The 18,797-nt window shown below is 41.8% G+C and overlaps 1 pseudogene; it reads right to left on the bottom strand.

Annotated features, from left to right (window-relative positions):
- Positions 1-3,703: 3,703 nt before the first annotated feature.
- On the bottom strand, positions 3,704-4,571 carry LOC148165085 (transcription initiation factor TFIID subunit 12 pseudogene; annotated as a pseudogene).
- Positions 4,572-18,797: the final 14,226 nt, after the last annotated feature.

Here is an 18,797-nt window from a genome sequence, read left to right on the forward strand (position 1 = left end):
CACAAGAAATCCCCTACTCATCCGCAGAGAATCCCCATTTCCCCTAACCTCTAAGGCCCAGGAAAACAGGAATGTACGTTGTCTTTCAGTGGATTTGCTTATTTTGACCCTTTGGTATAAATGGAATAATGCAAGGTGTGATCCTTTGTCCCTGGCTTCTTCACTTAGCATAATGTTTTCAAGGTCCATCGATGTTGCAGCATGAATGGGTTCTTTGTGTCTTTCTTTGGCTGAACAATATTCCGTTGTTATAAATACTGCACAGTTTTTTTTGTTCCTCGGTGGAAGAACATTTGTGTTGGTTTCCCTTTTGGATGATTAAGAATAATGCTGCTAGGGACCTTCATGGATAAGATTTTTGTGGGGCCATATGCTTTCAGTTTTTATAGGTATATACTTAGGAGGGGAGTTGTTGGGTCACATGGTATCTGTGTTATACTATTTGAATTCTTGCAAGACTCTTTCCCAAATGACTTTACCCTTTTCCATTCCTGCCAACAGTGCGTGAGGGTTGTAATTTCTCCACATCCTCGCCAACATTTATCTGTCTTTTGGATGATAAATATTCTGTGGGTATGAAATGTTAGGTCACCCTGATTTGGCTTTGGATTTCCTTCATGACGGACTATTTTTGACTTCTGTTCATGTGCTTCATGGCTCTTTGGATGACTTCCTTGGAGACATGTCGGTTGAGGTCATTGGCTTAATTTTTAATGAGTTGTCTTTTCCTAAGTTGTAATACTTCTTTTGATGTTCTAGATATGTTTCTTATTTGTTATATGAGTTTCAATATTTTCCTCCATTTTATGACTTCTCTTTTCATTTTCCAACACTGTCCCTTGAATCACCAAATGTTTACATTTTAGTTATGGCCCATTAGACCGGTGTGTTTTCATTCTCATTGGTTTCCATGAATTGTTTAAGGTTTTTTTTTGATTTCCTGGTTGATCCGAACATTCTTAAGCAGAGTGGTCTTTAGCTCCAAAGATTTTGAATTTCTTCCAAATTTTTTCTTGTGTTTGAGTTCCAGTTTTAAAGCATAGTGGTCTGATCACATGCAGGAAATAATCTCAATCTTTTGCTATTGGTTGAGACCTGATTTGTGTCCCAGTATGTGGCATATTCTGGAGAAAGTTCTGTGTGCGCTTGAGAAGAATGAGTATTCTGTTGTTTTAGGGTGGAATGTTCTGTATATATCTATGAGGTCCATCTGGTTCAGTGTGTCATTCAAAGGTCTTGTTTCTTTGTTGATTTTCTGCTTAGATGATCTGTCTACTGCTGAGAGTGGAGTATTGAGGTCTCCTATAATTAACACATTGTTATCTACATGACTGTATATTTTGGTTAAAAGTTGGCTTATGTAGTTGGCTGCTCCCAATTGTTAGATCTTCTTGTTGGATAGACCCCTTAAGAATGATATAGTGTCCTTCTGTGCCTCTAACTACAGTCTTTAGCTCAAAATCTAAATTTTCTGATATAAGAATTCCTACCCCAGCTTTCTTTGGAGGTCCGTTAGCATGGAAGATGGATCTCCATCCCTTCACTTTGAGTCTTGATGTATCTTTAGGTAAATGAAGCTCTTGTAGACAGCTTATGGATGGGTCCTGTCTTTTTATCCAATCTGCAACCCTGTGCCATTTTATGGGAGCATTTAGGCCATTCACATTGAGAGTGATTATTGAAAGATATGAATTTATTGTCATCATGCCTGTGAAGTCCTTGTTTCTATAGGTTGTCTCTGTAAATTTCTGTTCTATATCACTCTTGGGTTCTTCCTCCTTTTATAGAACCCCCCCTAATATTTCTTGCAGGACCCACTTAGTGGTCACATATTCTTTCAGTTTCTTCTGTTCCTGGAACCTCTGCATCTCTCCATCCATTCTAAATGACAGCCTTGTGGTTTATCATTCTAAATGACAGCCTTGGCTGCATGTTCTTCTCGTTTAGTACCCTGAATATGTCTTGCCAGGACTTTCTGTCTTGCCAGGTCTTTGTGGACAGGTCTGACATTATTTTGATGTTCCTCCCTCTGTACGTAAGGAATCTCTTCCCCCTAACTGCCCTTAAGAGGGTTTCCTTGGTTCTATGATTTGCGAGTTTTACTATCACATGCTGGGACGTTGGTCTGTTTTCCTTGATCTTGGGAGGGGTCCTCTCTGCCTGTAGGCCATGAATGTTTGTTTCATTCCCCAGATTAGGGAATTTCTCAGTTATTCTCTCAAATATAACTTCTAGTCCTCTCTCTCTCTCCACCCCTCAGGGATCCCGATAATTCTGACTTTGGAGTGTTCCATGACATCACTTATTTTTTTAATTCTGTTTTCATGGATTTTGAGCTGATTCTTCCAAGCCTCCTCTTTCTCCTTCTTTTCGATCAATTGGTCTTCTAGATCACTCTTTGTTCTTCTGCCTCATTTACCCTAGCCGTTAGAGTATCTAGATTAGATTGGATCTCATTGATAGCATTTTTAAGTTCTGCCAGTTCTGCTCTCATTTCTTCCTTAGAGACCCCATGTTGCCATTAATCGATTTCTCCATTTCTCTAGCATCTTCATAACTGTTACCCTGAAGTCCCATTTATGACATCTTGGTTATATCTGTATCCATTTGTAAATCTGTGACAGAAGTCACAGTGTCTGAGTTTTTCCTATTTGGGGGGTTTCTCCTTTTAGTCATTCTGTTGAGGGGTGGTTGAGGGAATGTACAGAGTCCAAATTATTGACCAAAACCCAAGCAAGGTGCACCTGTTTTATAGGGACCTTAGGGTTTTCAGCCTCTTGTTCTTCCAGCCTATCTTCTGGGGGAGGGGCCTGCCCCACCATTACTCAGACAACCCTGTTTGGGCAGAGTTGCCTTGCCCCCTGTGGCGGGGGTTGGGCTCAGTGAAAACTGTTTTATTTGGGCTTTTTTTCCCTGGTGGCTTTCCCTGGTGGCTTTTTGCATCTCTTCTGAGAGAGCAGAAATGACCATTTCCAACCCTATGCTTGTCTGTTTTTCAGTGAGCTCTCCAGCCCACTGTCTCAGTTTCTGTCTGTGCTGCTAAAACCACAGAGTCCTGGGTTGTGCGCCTCCCAGCCCTCGCTTCCAGGTCCAGGCATGTCTCTGCCCTTTGTGCTTCTAAAACCGCCAGCTGCCCCCAGTTTGCACACGCAGCCCCACAACTCCAGTTTCAGCCCAGGGGCTGCCCTAAAGTCCTTTCCCCACAGCTACCAGTCTGCGAGTCTGTGCCTGGTTCCCAGCATGGGAGGCTTTAACCATCCAGTGGTGCAGGATCCAAGAGGCTTCCTCTGCCTTCTGTTTATCTTCCGATATCTGCCTGCAGAATCATGGCTCCCTGCTTCCTATCTTGAAATTAACTGCCAGTGATATTCTGTTTGTAGAGATCCAGATATATCTTCTTACATCTCAGACTGATTTCGCTGGTGTTCAGAGTGGTCTGGTAGATATCCATCTCAATTCAGGGGACTGGTTGGAATAGAGTCCCCTACTCTTCCACCATTTTTGCCCCTCCCACTCCAGCTTTATTTAATTCTTTTTTTTCGATTAATAACTTCTTTATTCTGGAAAAGCAAATGAAAGTCACATTCATATAAACACTGACATTACAAAGTACAGGGAAAAGGAGAAGGGAGAAGAAACACAAACCTCTACAAATCCTGCTAATACTGTCTCACCAAACAAGCCCATAATGCTCTGTCCCATATTCAATCACTTATATAATAAACCACAAATAAAATCTTCTCTGGAAGATACATCGTTCCTCTTTGAGATGGCAGGGAAAAGGGACTGGAAGTTGGAGTAGGAGGCTTTATTCTTTTGGCAGATCCTCTCAGTCATTGTAGATATTGCTGCACTGTTAATAAAAAATATATGCTTCTCTGTAAAGCATTAAAAAAAAAAATCCAAGGATGAGATGGCTGAGGTCTCAGCTCAAGTATCTCCAAATATATTGTTGTCCATTCCCTGACCTTCCCATGTGTTATTTCTTGGTTGTTTTCCGGATCAGTGCCATTCTCTGTTTGTGGGCCTCTGTGGTGCACGCCTTTTCGTAGTGTCGGATTTCTTCAGAGCCAAATCCTGGGATCCACATGTTCCACTGGCGTTCTAGATGCAGCTGGACATCTTTCACCTCCAGGGTGCTGGACTTGTGATGCTGACCAAACTGACAGGCCGCTGTCACCACACTCTCAATAAAATCATCAGCAATCTGCAGCAGCATCTCCTCCACATCTTCATCCAATTGCTCATTAGGATCCACTTCTCTTATTAAGTCTTGTAATTTTTTCTTGGTCAATACCTGATTGTTTTCAGGGCTGAGACACCCTCCTGTCCCAGGAGTACCCGGTATCTTTACCACTGTAGTGCTATTGGCCATGGAGCCTTGTGGAGGGGTGCTGGCTGGTTCCGGTTTTATGGATGAGAAATTGGAGAGGTTGATTAGGGCTGAGGGGCCAAAGTGGTTCATAATCTGCCGAGCTTTGGACTTCAGTTCATAGAGCTTATCGAGATCCTGTTTCTTTTTGGAGCTGTGAGGACCAAGGCCAATCAAAGGCAGCAGCGTCTATCTCCCCATGATATGCAGAGACTGCCCCAGTGAAGCGTTCGTCTCAGCAGCCGGTCCAACTGCTTGGCCCTCCCCGAGTACTTCCCCAGCTTTATTTAATTCTTAAATGGGTTTCTGTTACATTCACCAGTGAAATCACACTAACACATCTTGAAAGTAAGCCCTTGGCCTTTGCCATCTCAAAAATCTGTATGTGGCTGAAATGTGGCTCTTGTCCTTCCTTGCTAAAAATTGCCTACTCACAATGGGCTGCTGTCAAGAACTAAACACTGCAAAATGCAAATGTAAATTTACCAAGGAGATTCAAAGGAGTTTAAATCCTGACCAGGTTTCAATTATGGTATATTGATCCAAAAGGTAAGCATCCTTACAACCAACTTCTTGAGGACTTAAGAACCATTTTGGGCTCCATTTTGATGGAGTCTCCCAGATCAGCAAACATTACTGGAGTCAAAAGTGAGGTCTCCAACCCAAAGTGTAGACTGCTGGTCAAAGGTGGGGCACCAACACAGCACGGTCACCTGGGGAAGAGATGACTCTATCTGATCTTCCCTACTGCCCTGGCACAGGCAGGCCCCAACAGGCTGCAGCTGTGCTCCCACCCTGTGGCTCCTGAGTGATGGTGCCCAGAGTAACTGGATGGGTCACCAGAGATTCATGAGAGCCCAAGAAAGGGAGCCAGGGGTGGGGAAGGGAGACAGAAGGACTCCCAGCCCCAGGGCGCCTGGGCAAATGCTGAGGCACTCCGGGCTGGCAGGCCTAGTGCTGGCCAGGTCCCCCATGCGCTGCTGGTGCAATCAACCCTCTCCAGGCTTTCCTGGGACAACCCTTGGGCTTCACCTCAGTGAGAGGCCCTGTGGAACCTTCTGGAGTCTGGCCACCTAGCTTTGGTGAGGTCACGTGGGAGGGGTGGGATGGGCAGCAGGGAAGTGGGTAAGGCAGGGAAGGTCCCAGTGCCCCCCTCCCCACTTCACTGGGACTGCCCTTCATGCCTTTCCCATGCCTTTACCTGACTGGCCTATGGAAACTTTTGGTGTCTGGCCACTGAACAGGTGAGGGGGGCAGGTGGGCAGGAAGTGGCAGAAAGGAGGAGATGGGGGAAGGGGTTTGCAGGCTGGTTCAGCACTGCAGGGGTCCTTACAATCCTTTTGGTGCAAGCACCTCCCCACCACTCTGCCCTGCAATACAGCAGGCATTCCTGTCCTGTGCATTCTCTGTGTGGCCCCATGGAACATTTTGGTGCCAGGCAACAGAACAGGAGGGTAAGTACGTTGGGCAGGGCAGCATCTGGTGGGAAAGCATGCGTCAGGTGGGCAGGGCTTTTGCCAGAAAGGAGGCCGAGGACAGGGTAAGTGAACTCAACGCATTTGAGGTGCTCTCACTCCCTGGGTGTGAGCGCCCCCTTGTGGCTTCCCCAGGATGGTCAGGGTGTGCCTGTCCTGGGTCTCCCCTGAGTGGCCCCATGCGGCTGCCCCACTAGGAGCAGGTGTTGGAGGGACAACCAATGTGGGACACCATGAAGTCACCCCCACAAGGACACTTGTGATGAGCACTGGGTGTTTTATGTAAGTGATGAATTCACTGAATTCTACTCCAGAAACCACTATTGCACTGTAACTAACTAAAAATGATAAAAAAAGAGTTCTCATTAATGTCTATCACCCATCTAGCCCATCAACTACCCACCTCCCTCCATCAACCCTCAGTTTTTTCTCTAGCATTAAAAGTCTCATATGGTTTGTTTCCCTCTCTTCCTTTTTAAACCCTTCCCACATGTTCATCTGTTTTCCTTTTTAAATTCCACATATGATGGTTTCACTCATGTGGAACATAAGAAATAACACAGAGGATCATAGGGGAAGGGAGGGAAAATTGAATGGGAAGAAATCAGAGAGGAAGAAAAACCATGACTGACTCTTTTTTTTTTCCACTTCCTTAATTTCTTTTTTTAAATAATTTTTTATTGTTATGTTAATCACCATACATTACATCATTAGTTTTTGATGTAGTGTTCCATGATTCATTGTTTGTTCATAACACCCAGTGCTCCATGCAGAATGTGCCCTCCTTAACACCCATCACCAGGCTAACCCATCCCCCCACCCCCCTCCCCTCTAGAACCCTCAGTTTGTTTTTCAGAGTGCATCGTCTCTAATGGTTCGTCTCCCCCTCCGACTTACTCCCCTTCATTCTTCCCCTCCTGTTATCTTCTTCTTCTTTTTTTTTCTTAACATATATTGCATTATTTGTTTCAGAGGTACAGATCTGTGATTCAACAGTCTTGTAAAATTCACAGTGCTCACCATAGAACATACGCTCCCCAATGTCTGTCACCCAGCCACCCAATCCCTCCGACCCCCCCACCACTCCAGCAACCCTCAGTTTGTTTCCTGAGATTAAGAATTCCTCATATCAGTGAGGTCATATGATACATGTCTTTCTCTGATTGACTTATTTCACTCAAAATAACACCCTCCAGTTCCATCCACGTCGTTGCAAATGGTAAGATCTCATTCCTTTTGATGGCTGCATAATATTCCATTGTGTATATATACCACTGCTTCTTTATCCATTCATCTGTCGATGGACATCGTGGCTCTTTCCACAGTTTGGCTACTGTGGACATTGCTGCTATAAACATTGGGGTGCATGTACCCCTTCGGATCCCTACATTTGTATCTTTGCGGTAAATACCCAGTAGTGCAATTGCTGGATTGTATGGTAGCCATATTTTCAACTGTTTGAGGAACCTCCATACTGCTTACCAGAGTGGTTGCACCAGCTTGCATTCCCACCAACAGTGTAGGAGGGTTCCCCTTTCTCCACATCCCCGCCAACATCTGTCGTTTCCTGACTTCTTAATTTTAGCCATTCTGACGGGTGTGAGGTGGTATCTCATTGAGGTTTTGATTTGGATTTCCCTGATGACGAGCGATGTTGAGCACTTTTTCATGTGTCTGTTGGCCATTTGGATGTCTTCTTTGGAAAAATGTCTGTTCATGTCTTCTGCCCATTTCTTGATTGGATTATTTGTTCTTTGGGTGTTGAGTTTGATAAGTTCTTTATAGATTTTGGATACTAGCCCTTTATCTGATATGTCATTGGCAAATATTTTCTCCCATTCTGTCGGTTGTCTTTTGGTTTTGTGGACTGTTTCTTTTGCTGTGCAAAAGCTTTTTATCTTGAAGAAATCCCAGTAGTTCATTTTTGCCCTGGCTTCCCTTGCCTTTGGCGATATTTCTAGGAAAAAGTTGCTGTGGCTGAGGTCGAAGAGGTTGCTGCCTGTGTCCTCCTTTAGGATTTTGATGGACTCCTGTCTCACGTTGAGGTCTTTCAACCATTTGGAGTCTGTTTTTGTGTGTAGTGTAAGGAAATGGTCCAGTTTCATTCTTCTGCATGTGGCTGTCCAATTTCCCCAACACCATTTGTTGAAGACACTGTCTTTTTTCCATTGGACATTCTTTCCTGCTTTGTCAAAGATGAGTTGACCATAGAGTTCAGGGTCCATTTCTGGGCTCTCGATTTTGTTCCATTGATCTATGTGTCTGTTTTTGTGCCAGTACCATACTGTCTTGATGATTACATCTTTGTAATAGAGCTGGGAGTCCAGAATTGTGATGCCGCCAGCTTTTCTTTTCTTTTTCAATATTCCTCTGGCTATTCGGGGTCTCTTCGGGTTCCATACAAATTTTAGGATTATTTGTTCCATTTCTTTGAAAAAGGTGGATGGTATTTTGATGGGGATTGCATTGAATCTGTAGATTGCTCTAGGTAGCACTGACATCTTCACAATATTTGTTCTTCCAATTTATGAGCATGGAATGTTTTTCCATTTCTTTGTGTCTTCAATTTCTTTCATGAGTATTTTATAGTTTTCTGAGTACAGATCCTTTGCCTCTTTGGTTAAATTTATTCCTAGGTATCTTATGGTTTTGGGTGCAATTGTAAATGGGATCAACTCCTTGATTTGTCTCTCTTCTGTCTTGTTGTTGGCATAGGAATGCCACTTATTTCTGTGCATTGATTTTACATCCTGCTACTTTACTGAATTCCTGTATGAGCTCTAGCAGTTTTGGGGTGGAGTCTTTTGGGTTTTCCACATACAGTATCATATCATCTGCAAAGAGTGAGAGTTTGACTTCCTCTTTGCTGATTTGGATGCTTTTGATTTCTTTTTGTTGTCTGATTGCTGTGGCTAGGACTTCTAATACTATGTTGAATAGCAGTGGTGAGAGTGGACAACCCTGCCACGTTCCTGACCTTAGGGGAAAAGCTCTCAGCTTTTCCCCATTGAGAATGATATTCGCTGTAGGTTTTTCATAGATGGTTTTTATGATATTGAGGTATGTACCCTTTATCCCTATACTCTGAAGAGTTTTGATCAAGAAAGGATGCTGTACTTTGTCAAATGCTTTTTCTGCATCTATTGAGAGGATCATACGATTCTTATTTTTCTTTTGTTAATGTATTGTATCACGTTGATTGATTTGCAGATGTTGAACCAGCCTTGCAGCCCAGGGATAAATCCCACTTGGTCGTGGTGAATAATCCTTTAAATGTACTGTTGGATCCTATTGGCTAGTATTTTGGTGAGAATTTTTGCATCCATGTTCATCAGGGATATTGGTCTGTAGTTCTCCTTTTTGATGGGGTCTTTGGTTTTGGGATCAAGGTAATGGTGGCCTCATAAAATGAGTTTGGAAGTTTTCCTTCCATTTCTATTTTTTGGAACAGTTTCAGGAGAATAGGTATTAATTCTTTAAATGTCTGATAGAATTCCCCTGGGAAGCCATCTGGCCCTGGGCTTTTGTTTCTTGGGAGATTTTTGATGACTGCTTCAATTTCCTTAGTGGTTATAGGTCTGTTCAGGTTTTCTATTTCTTCCTGGTTCAGTTTTGGTAGTTGATACATTTCTAGGAATGCACCCACTTCTTCCAGGTTATCTAATTTGCTGGCGTAGAGTTGCTCATAATATGTTCTTATAATTGTTTGTATTTCTTTGGTGTTGGTTGTCATCTCTCCTCTTTCATTTTGTTGATTTGGGTCATTTCTCTTTTCTTTTTGATCAGTCTGGCCAGGGGTTTCTCAATCTTGTTAATTCTTTGAAAGAACCTGCTCCTAGTTTCGTTGATCTGTTCTACTGTTCTTTTGGTTTCTAGTTCATTGATTTCTGCTCTGATCTTTATTATTTCTCTTCTCCTGCTGGGTTTAGGCTTTATTTGCTGTTCTTTCTCCAGCTCCTTTAGGTGTAGGGTTAGGTTGTGTATTTGAGACCTTTCTTGTTTCTTGAGAAGGGCTTGTATTGCTATATACTTTCCTCTCAGGACTGCCTTTGCAGTATCCCAAAGATTTTGGACAGTTGTGTTTTCATTTTCATTGGTTTCCATGAATTTTTTTAATTCTTCTTTTAATTTCCTGGTTGACCCATTCATTTTTTAGTAGGATGCTCTTTAGCCTCCATGGATTTGAGTTCTTTCTGACTTTCCTCTTGTGATTGAGTTCTAGTTTCAAAGCATTGTGGTCTGAAAATATGCAGAGAATAATCCCAATCTTTTGGTACCAGTTGAAACCCCATTTGTGACCTAGGATGTGATCAATTCTGGAGAATGTTCCATGGGCACTAGAGAAGAATGTGTATTCCATTGCTTTGGGATGGAATGTTCTGAATATGTCTATAAAGTCCATTTGGTCCAGTGTTTCATTTAAAGTCTTTATTTCTTTGTTGACCTTTTGCTTAGATGATCTGTCCATTTCAGTTAGGGGTGTGTTAAAGTCCCCCACTATTATTGTATTGTTGTCAATGTGTTTCTTTGCTTTTGTTCTTAATTTCCTTATATAATTGGCTGCTCCCACGTTAGGGGCATAGATATTTACAATTGTTAGATCTTCTTGTTGGGTAGACCCTTTAAGTAGGGTATAATATCCTTCTTCATCTCTTATTACAGTCTTTGTTTTAAAATCTAATTTGTCTGATATAAGGATTGCCACCCCAGCTTTCTTTTGGTGTCCATTAGAATGGTAAATGGTTTTCCATCCCGTCACTTTCAATGTGGGGGTGTCTTTGGGTCTAAAATGAGTCTCTTGCAGACAGCATATGGATGGTTCTTGTTTTTTAATCCAATCTGATAGCCTGTGTCTTTTGATTGGGGCATTAAGCCCATTTACTTTCAGGGTAGCTATTGAAAGGTATGAATTTAGTGCCATTGTATTGCCTGTAAGGTGACTGTGACTGTATATTGTCTGTGTTCCTTTCTGATCTATGCTGCTTTTAGGCTATCTTTTTGCTTTGAGGACCTCTTTCAATATTTCTTGTAGGGCTGGTTTCGTGTTTGCACATTCCTTTAGTTTTTGTTTGTCCTGGAAGCTTTTTATCTCTCCTTCTATTTTCAATGATAGCCTAGCTGGATATAGTATTCTTGGCTGCATATTTTTCTCGTTTAGTGCTCTGAAGATATCTTGCCAGTTCTTTCTGGCCTGCCAGGTCTCTGTGGATAGGTCTGTTGCCAATCTAATGTTTCTACCATTGTAGGTTACATATCTCTTCTCCCGAGCTGCTTTCAGGATTTTCTCTTTGTCTCTGAGACTCATAAGTTTTACTATTAGATATCGGGGTGTTGACCTATTTTTATTGATTTTGAGAGGGGTTCTCTGTGCCTCCTGGATTTTGATGCTTGTTTCCTTCCCCACATTAGGGAAGTTCTCTGCTATAATTTGCTCCAATATACCTTCTGCCCCTCTCTCTCTTTCTTCTTCTTCTGGTGTCCCGATTATTCTAATGTTGTTTTGTCTTATCGTATCGCTTCTCTCTCGAATTCTGCCCTCGTGATCCTGTAGTTGTTTCTCTCTCTTTTTCTCAGCCTCTTTATTTTCCATCATTTGGTCTTCAATATCCCTGATTCTCTCTTCTGCCTCATTTATCCTAGCAGTTAGTGCCCCCATTTTTGATTGCACCGCATTAATAGCCGTTTTGATTTCGACTTGGTTAGATTTTAGTTCTTTTATTTCTCCAGAAAGCCTTTCTCTAATAACTTCCATGCTTTTTTCAAGCCCACCTAATATTTTTAAAGTCATGATTCTGAACTCTAGGTCTGACATCGTACTAATGTCCATAATGACTAGGTCCCTGGCAGACGGTACTACCTCTTGTTCTTTTTGCTGAGGTGATTATTTTCATCTTGTCATTTTGTCCAGAGGAGAACAGATGAATGAGAGAACAGAATGCTAACAGGTTAACAACGTCTCCAGCAAATATACTCTATACAAATCAGAAAAGACCTGAAACCAGGGGACAAGAAAGGGAAAGAAAGAAGAGAAAAAGAAAAGGAAAAAGAAAAAGATAAACAAAAACAGAACAAAACAAAAAAAAACAGAATATGATCAAATATGATCAGGCTAGTGCATAGATCAGTGCCACACACTAGCTTTTGGGCATATTTTGGTCTGTTAGAAGAAAGTGCCTGCTAAAATTTTAAAGGAAGAAAGACTTATATATGTACAAAATAAGGGTTGGTACAATGAAGGGATGGAAGATGACTGTAAAGATGAAAATTATAAAAGGTCTTATAAAAGTAATTGATAAGGTAAGAAGTTGTTTTTAAAAAGAAAGAAGAAGATTTAAAAAGAAAAAGAAAAAAGAAAAAAAGGGAGAGAATGTGATCAGGCAGAAGAATAGAACAAAGCCATACACTGGTGATTTAGGGTATATTTTGATCTGTTAGAAGAAATTGTATCTCAACATTTTAAAGAGAGAACAACTTATATATATATACCAAAAATAAGGATAACTACTATGAAGGGATAAAAATATGACTCTAAAAATGAAAAATAAAAAATATTTTTTTTAAAAAAAAGGGATTGAGGGGCGCCTGGGTGGCTCAGTTGTTAAGCGTCTGCCTTCGGCTCAGGTCATGATCTCGGGGTCCTGAGATCGAGCCCCGCATCGGGCTCCCTGCTCAGCAGGGAGTCTGCTTCTCCCTCTCTCTCTGCTTTCCCCCTGCTTGTGCTCTCTCTGTCTGTCAAAAATAAATAAAATCTTCAAAAAACAAAAAATAAACAAACAAAAACAATAGAATTCCTTTTAAAAAATAAATAAATAAATAAAGGGATTGATAAGATGTTGTTTGAAAAAGGGAAAAAGAAAAATTAAAAAAAAACATTTAAAAAAAAAACTTTGAAAAACTAATGAATTATGGTAAAAAAAAAGCCATGAATTCTATGTGCAGTATTCCCCTCGCGCTGGAGTTCTCCCGTTCTCCTTGATCGGTAAACTTGGTCTTGGCTTGCTGTCTGTTCGTGTTGATCTTCTGGGCGAGGGGCCTGTTGCCGTGGTTCCCAAATGTCTTTGCGGGAGGCGAAATTGCCCCACTCTTGTGAGTGCGGGATAAGCAAGCTGCTCCGGTTTGCTCTCAGGAGCTTTTGTTCCCTGCAAGCTCTTGGTACAGCTTTGTAGGACCAGGGCGAAAATGGTGGCCTCCCAATCTCCACCCGGAGGAGCTGAGAACCCGGGGCCCCGCTCCTCAGTGCGCCCCCAGAGAAAAGCAGTCACTCCCGTCTCCCTGGTCTCCAGCCGCACTCCGTGCTCACCCGGCCTGTGATCGAGCATTTCTATGTCTGGCACCCGACCCCGTGTGGAGTCTCCAAACCCAGCAGATCCCTGTGGTGCCCTTCCGCACCACTCCTCCCAGGGGAGGGAGGGGAGTCTCCCCAGATCTGCCGCTTGTTGGGTCCCTGCTGGAGGAGCAGTAGCCCGACTGGGCCGTGGATCATAGTTTATGGCCTCCCCGAGCTGAGAGCCCGCGCCTCGGCTCCGTCTCCGCAGCCGGCTTGCCTGCTCCGATACCTGGGAGCTCTGCCGCACTCAGGCACCGCCAGTCTTTCTGTGACCCCGAGGGTCCTGAGACCACATTGTCCCAGGAGGATTCCACCCCCCACTTAGCCACTGCAGCGATGTCCCTCAGTGGAGCCAACTTCTGAAAGGTCCGATTTTGTGCTCCACAGCTCTATCACTTGCCAGAAGCGGCCTATGGAGGCCCCCTCCCCCGCTGTCTATCCTCCTGAATATCGCCTGGGATTCACTTCTCCGCACGTCCTACCTTCCAGAAAGTGGTCGCTTTTCTGTTCAGAGTGTTGTTACTCTTCTTATCTTCGATCTCCTGTTGAGTTCGTAGGTGTTCAGAATGGTTTGATCCCTATTCAGCTGAATTCCTGAGACCAGACGAAATCCAGGTCTCCTACTCCTCTGTCATCTTGCTCCGCCTCCCACCATGACTGACTCTTGACTCTGGGAAACAAACAAGGTTGCAGAAAGGGAGGTGGGTGGGGGTATGGGGTAACTGAGTGATGGGCATTAAAGAGGGCACGTGATGTGATGAGCACTGGGTGTTATATATGAAATATAGATACATATATATGTATATATGTAACTAATGTATCATTTAACACTGCATGACAAACTAAGGATGTATTCTATGTTGGCTAATTGAATTTAAATTAAAAAAAGTTTGTAGCGGGGCACCTGGGTGGCTCAGATGGTTAGGCGTCTGCCTTCGGCTCAGGTCATGATCCCAGGGTCCTGGGATCGAGTCCTGCATTGGGCTGCCTGCTCCTTGGGAGCCTGCTTCTCCCTCTGCCTCTCTCTCTCTCTCTGTCTTTCATGAATAAGTAAATAAAATCTTTAAAAACAAAAAAATAAATAAATAAAAAGTTTGTAGCAATGAAAAATACTCCACATATGAATGAGAACATATGGTATTTGTCTTTCTCTGACTTATTTCACTTAGTGTGATAGACTCTAGCTCCATCCACATCCTTGTAAATAGCACGATTTCATTCTTTTTGATGGCTAAGTAGTTTTCCATTGTATATATATATATACACCACTTCTTTATCCATTCATCAGTCAATGGACGTTTGGGCTCTCTCCAGAGTCTGGCTATTGTTGATAATGTTGCTATAAACATGCGGGTGTATGTGCCTCTTTGTTTTTTATTTTTTTTTTACTGTTTTAATTTAATTTAATAATTTTAATTTTATTTTATTATGTTATGTTATGTTATGTTAGTCACCATACAGTACATCACTAGTTTTTGATGTTGTGTTCCATGATTCATTTTTTGTGTATAACACCCAGTGCTCCATGCATGTGCCTCTTTGAATCAGTATTTTTGTATCCTTTGGGTAAATACCTAGTACTGCAATTGCTGGATTTTCGGGTATTTCCATTTTAAATTTTTTAAAATTTAAATTCAATTAGCCAACATATAGTACATCATTAGTTTTGAAATAATGTTCAGTGATTCATTAGTTGTGTAAAACACCCAATGTATTTTTGGTTTTTAAGGAACCTCCATATGTTCTCCAGAATGGCTGCACAGTTTATATTCCCACCAACAGTGCAAGAGGTATCCCTTTTCTTCTGCATCCTTGCCAACTCCTGTTTTTTCTTGTGTTAATTTTAGCCATTCTGACAGCTGTGAGGTGGTATTTCATTGTGGTTTTGATTTGTACTTCCTTGATGAGTGACATTGAGCATCTTTTCATGTTTCTATTAGCTATCTGGATGTCTTCTTCAGAGAAGTGTTTATTCACGTCTTCTGCCCATTTCTTTACTGGATTGTTTGTTTTGGGGTATTGAGTTTGATATGTTCTTTATAGAATTTGGATACTAACAGGTATGTCATTTGCAAATATGTCCTCCCATTCCATAGGCAGCCTTTTAGTTTTGTTGACTGTTCCCTGTGCAGAAGCTTCTTATCTTGATGAAGTCCCACTAGTTTGTTTTTGCTTTTATTTCCCTTGCCTCTGGGTCTTCCCTTGCCAACGTGTCTGTTAAGAAATTGCTATGGGTTTGCTGCCTGCCTTCTCCTCTAGGATTTTGATGGTTTCCTGTCTCACATTTAGGTCCTTCATCCATTTTGAATTTATTTTTATGTATGGTGTAAGAAAGTGATCCAGTTTCATTTTTCTGCATGTGTCTGTCCAGTTTAACCAACACCATTTGTTGAAGACACTGCCTTTTTTCCATTGGATATTCTTTCCTGCTTTGTCAAAGATTAGTTGGCCATAGAATTGAGGGTCCATTTCTTGGTTCTCTATTCTGTCCCATTGATCTATATGTCTGTTTTTTGCCAGTACCATGCTGCCTTGATCCTTAGAGGTTTGTTTCTTTTTAAAATATTTAAATTCAATTAGCAAACTTTTAGTACATCATTAGTTTCAGAAGTAGAGTTCAATGATTCATCATTTGCGTGTAATATAGCTTGAAATCTGGAATCATGATGTCTCCAGTTTTGTTTTTCTTTTTTAGGATTGCTTTGGTTATTGGGGGTCTTTTGTGGTTTCATACAAATTTCGGATTGTTTGTTCCAACTCTGTGAAAAATGCTGGTGGTATTTTGATAGGGATTGCATTAAATGTGTAGATTTTTCTTTGGGTAGCACAGATATTTTAACAATGTTTGTTCTTCCAGCCCATGAGCATGGGAATGTTTTTCCATTTCTTTGTGTCCTCTTCATTTCCTTTCATAGCTGTTTTGTAGTTTTCAGAGTACAGATATTTTACCTCTTTAGTTAGGTTTATTCTTAGGTGTCTTATTGTTTTTGGTACAATTGTAAATGGGATCAATTCTTTGATTTGTTTTTCTGCTGCTTCATTATTGGTGTATAGAAATGCAACAGATTTCTGCACGATGATTTTATATCCTGCAACTTTGCTGAACTCATGTATTCGTTCTAGCAATTTTTTTGGTGGAATCTTTCAGGTTTTCTACATAAAGAATCATGAAACTTTGACTTCTTCCTTCCAGATTTTATTTCTTTTTGTTGTCTGATTGCTGAGGCTAAGACTTCTAGTACTATGTTAAATACTAATGGTGAGAGTGGACATTCTTGTCTTGTTCCTGACTGTAGGGGAAAGGCTTTCAATTTTTCCCCTAGCTGTGGGTCTTTTGTATATGGCTTTTCTGATGCTGAGGTATGTTCCACCTACCCTACTATCTTGAGGGTTTTTATCAAGAATGGATGCTATATTTTGTCAAATGTCTTTTCTGCATCTATTGAGAGGATCCTACGGTTCTTATCCTTTCTTTTATTAATGTGGTGTATCATATTTATTGATTTGCAAATATTGAACTATGCTTGCAGCTCTGGAATAAATGCCACTTGATCATGATGAATAATTCTTTTAATGTACTGTCCCATTCAATTTGCTATTACCTTATTGAGAATTCTTGCATACATGTTCATCAGGGAAATTGGTCTGTAATTCTCCTTTTTAGTGGAGATTTTGTCTGGCTTCAGAATCAAGGTAACGCTGCCTTTGTAGAATGAGTTTGGAAGTTTTCCTTCTATTTCTATATATTGGAACAGTTTTTGAAGAATAGGTATTTAACTCCTTTAAATGAGACAGTTCATATTTATTTATTTATTTTTCTTTTAAAAATTATGTTATGTTAGTCACCACACAGTACTTCATTAGTTTTTGTTGTAGTGTTCCATGATTCATTGTTTGCATATAACACCCAATGCTCATTGCAATACATGCCCTCCTTAATACCCATCACTGGGCTAACTCATCCCCCCACACCCTCCCCTCTGAAACCCTCTCTCTGTTTCCTGGAGTCCATAGTTTCTGAGGCTTCTCATATCCTGAGACCACAATGCTTTACCTAGAATTCTGCCTTTTTATTTCCAGAGCCCCTTTCAGAGAGGGATGTTTCTCCCTAGAGCCGATTTCTAAGGGTTCCATTTACCTTCTGGTGTTATATCACTTTCCAGGAGCCAGCTTATGGAGGCTCCCTCCCCCTTCTGTTTATCTTCCAAACTCACGACTCTGCACTTCCTACCTTGCAAAAAGCTGTGACTTTCTGCTTGTAGAGGTCCAGATATACATTCTTACATCTCAGGCTGATTTTATGGGTGTTCAGACTGGTTTGGTTGATATCCAGCTAAGTTCAGGGGACCAGTTGAAATAGAGTCCTCTACTCCTCCACCATCTTGCTTCCCCCTATTTTCTTTTTTTAAAAACATTTTATTTATTTGAGAGAGAGAGAGTACACGAGTGGGGAGGAGGGCCAGAGGGAGAGGGAGAAGCAAGACTCTCCACTGAGCAGGGAGTCCACCATGGGGCTTGATCCCTGGACCCTGAGATCATGACCTAAGAAGAAGTTATAAACAACTGACTGAGCTACCCAGATGCCCCAAAACTATTTTCTTTTTTAAAATTTTTAAAAAGATTTTATTTATTCATGAGAGACAGCAAGAGAGAGAGAGAGAAGCAGAGGGAGAAGCAGGCTCCCAAGGAGCAGGGAGCCCGATGCAGGACTCGATCCCAGGACCCTGGGATCATGACCTGAGCCGAAGGCAGACGCCCAACCATCTGAGCCACCCAGGCACCCAACTATTTTCTTTTTATATTAGAGTTCTATTTCTGGTAAATTTGTTTCAACAGGCTTTTCCTGGTGCAATATGCCTTTGGTTTCAGAGGAGGGATTTTGTTGGCAGCAACTTTGTTGGTTCCTATGGGACAGGAGCAACAGAGATTCCAAACATCAGGAATGTAAGATGCAGACTAAAAAAGAAAATCAAGAAAATTTTTCTAATGAAACTGATATGGGCATACCGGGTCCAAGGACCCAGAGACATCCCAGAGGACCAGCCAAGAGGGTCCTTGGCTTCATGCAGGAAGAAAATCAAATGAGCTGAGAGGAAGTAAGAACAGAGTTTATTGAAGACCTAGAGCACATACAGACAGAATGTCTGGGAGACTCAGAAAGGAAGAGGAGCGTAAGCCTCTCTTTGCTTAGGGTCTGGAGTTTTTAATGAGGACAGCGGTTTTGTGTACATGTTCTCTTGGGTATCCAGGAACTGGATCAGGATCCTAGTCAAACAAGGATGAGGACTCAGGTGTCCTCCATAATTCATTTATACCCTGGAGCCAGGGATCTTGGTGTCAAAGTGTTTGGTCTTGAGAAACATTCATGGTGACCTCACCTGGCCACTCCTTAGATGTTACCTATCGTGCTGGAAGACTCCAAAGAAATCGTTAACTCCTTGACATTTATAAGGTGGACATTCATTAAGGCATGTGTAAGGTGGGGGTACAAGTTCTAGCAAGAAGTAGGAAAATCAGCAAAAGAGCGTTTTCTTTCATTGGGTCCCTTTAGTTTCCCTGTCTCAAAACCTTTGGCAAGGAGGCCATTGAATGAAACTTAATGGCCTGATCAAAATGAACCCTC

This window comes from Eumetopias jubatus, unplaced genomic scaffold (genome assembly GCF_037043125.1).
Source record: "Eumetopias jubatus isolate StellerSeaLion01/CBP00866 unplaced genomic scaffold, mEumJub1_p1.0 scaffold_1, whole genome shotgun sequence".
Lineage (NCBI taxonomy): Eukaryota > Metazoa > Chordata > Mammalia > Carnivora > Otariidae > Eumetopias > Eumetopias jubatus.